General features: G+C 39.5%; 1 pseudogene; it reads left to right on the top strand.

Annotated features, from left to right (window-relative positions):
* The first annotated feature begins 237 nt into the window (after positions 1–237).
* Positions 238–371, top strand: LOC145246950 (U2 spliceosomal RNA; annotated as a pseudogene).
* The last annotated feature ends 2,186 nt before the right edge of the window (positions 372–2,557 follow it).

Below are 2,557 nucleotides of genomic sequence, written 5' to 3' on the forward strand. Positions count from 1 at the left end.
AGTAACCTTGTACGATTCCAAACCGGTGTGTTTCCTCTTAGTGTTCCTTGTGAACGCATCCGCTGCGGTGTAAATGGGGAGAGGGGAAAGGAGGAATCTAATAGAGAGAAAAGATGTTGCAACTTCCATTGAATCTAAGCGATTTAGTAGTGGACTCTCACCGGAAAAAATATAGGAATGTACCATTGTCGAGGAACTGTAGAGGTAATAGGCCTATAGCACACCTCAGATAATGTGCTACAGTCTTTGCCTTTTGGCTAAGATCAAAGTGTAGTATCTGTTCTTCAGATGCGACACTTCCATTTCTCGTTCTCTTTCAGTGGAGGAGAAATCCTTCACGACTGAGACAATTTTTTATTTTTGTACCTTTTCTCCACGTTAAAAAACGACCCTGGTGTCTAACTCTGTCCCGTGAGGACGCATTGTAAATAGGTACAGTCTGTACGCATTACATTTGCATGTAATGTCATGATTTTTAATCCTATTAAGGTCAAAGTTGGAGGGGAAAAAATGAGTTCATTTTATATATACACACACACATAGTACATATATATATAATGTATATATAGGCAGTTTTCTTTTCTCGTCTTATCCTTTATCTCCCTGCTTTCTGTTTTGTCGGGTTTTTCAGTGTCTCTCACTGTCATCATTATCCTTTCCGTGTTTTGCATTATGTATTTTTCGAATCTTTTTTTTGTGTCCTGCACACAGTCTTCTATACAAACTAGTCCTCTTCCGCCTTCTTTCCTTTTCACATAGATTCGTCAACATCGCCCTTTGGGTGTAGTGCATTGTGCATGGTCATGAGTTTCCTGGTTTTCTGGTCGAGCTGTCTCAGTTCTTCTTTAGCCCACCCTATGGACGGTCCTGAGTATCTTACTAGTGATAGTGCCCATGTATTTATACCTTTTATTAGGTTTCTGCTATATAATTTTGTTTCTTGAAGTATTCTTGTTCTCCTGAGGTATTCCTTTCCAATTCTTTCTTTCATTTCTGTGGGTTTGATGGTGTCTGCTTCCAGAACTTCCAAGTATTTATAGGTGTCTCTTCCCCTAGTGCCCTCATCTCCCTTTGGTTGGATAGTTCTATGCCTTCTGTCATCTCCAGTTTTCCCTTTCTTATAACTAGTAATGCACACTTTTCCATACCAAACTACATTCGGATATCCTGACTGAAGGTCCTGATAGTGTTTGTTAGTGCCTCTAGTTTATTTTCGGTCCTTGCAAAAAGTTTCAGGTCGTCCAAGTACATTAGGTGGTTCATTTTTTTCTTCTGTATTAGAGAACTTGTATCCAACTTGGCACTTTCTTAGTATATTGTTCAGGGGCACCATGGCTATGATGAACAGTAATGGTGATAGTGAGCCTCCTTGGAAGATGCCTTTTTGTATGTTAATTTCTGTTAAGTGTTGTCCATCAGCTGTCAATTCCAGTCTCCATGTTCTCATTGCATTTTCTATCACGTTGATGATCCTGCTTGGTATTTTATACATTTTAGGCATGCTATTATCCATGTTTGCGAGACCCTGTCGAACACCTTTTTGTTGTCGATCCATGCCATGGCTAAATTCTTTATCCTTCTTTTTACCTCCTTTAGGATTTTTTTAATCTATATATAGCAGATCATGTGTTCCTTTTTTTTTCTGGCATCCTTTCTGTTCCTCGGGGAGAAGTCCACGATTATTCAGGGAGTGGTAGATTTGTTCCCTCAGTTGTGCTGCTAGTATTTTCCACATAGTGGGTAAGCATGTGATAAGCTTATAGCTGCTGAGGGGGGGGCGGTTCCTTTCTCTGTGTCCTTCTGTATCTGTGGTTTTGGCTTTTTGTCATCAAATCTGACACGTTTATTTCCTGTATATATCTTCTCATGTTTTGGCTAGCCTTTCGTGTAGAGTTGTCACCTTTTTTGAACCAGTATGCATGTATCCCGTCTCCTGGTGCTCCCCAGTTTGCCATCTTTCCTATGGTTTTGTTTAGGGTTTCATTGCTGATTTCGTTCCCTGTTCCTTCTTCGATTTGTTGTAACTCTTCTTCCATGTCTTTCAGCCATTCGACATTTCTGTTATATTCCTGTCGTTCTTCCCATATCTTATTCAAATAAAGTTTTTGTTTCTGTCAGACTTATTCGTTCTCTTTTTGTTTTTCCTTCGTTCACATTTTGGTAGAATTGGTTTTCATTGTTTTCAAATGTCCTGTTTTGCTTGCACTGTTCAGATTTGTATCTATACCGTCCCAGTCTCCCTTCTTTTGTTGCTATTTTTTAGTTCAAATCTTCGTGTTTCTTGTTTATCCTCTCCCTGCATGTCACATTTCCAATTTCAATTTTCTCCACGTCGCTTTCTTCCTGTTTATAGTTTTGGCTTCTTTTTTATGATTGTTGATTTGGGTTCAAGCCTCATTTCCCATCCTGGTTTTGTCAGTCCATTATTCCCTGGTTGTCGTTCTGTTTTGAACGTCATACTTACTATCTTGGCGCATGCGCAGATTAAATTGTTTAGGTCAGTAATTGTGTCTGTTGTGATGTGTGGGAGGAGCTTGTTAATCATCTCCGTTTCCGT

Source organism: Euprymna scolopes, chromosome 24, assembly GCF_053919585.1.
Source record: "Euprymna scolopes isolate OS-2025 chromosome 24, ASM5391958v1, whole genome shotgun sequence".
Lineage (NCBI taxonomy): Eukaryota > Metazoa > Mollusca > Cephalopoda > Sepiida > Sepiolidae > Euprymna > Euprymna scolopes.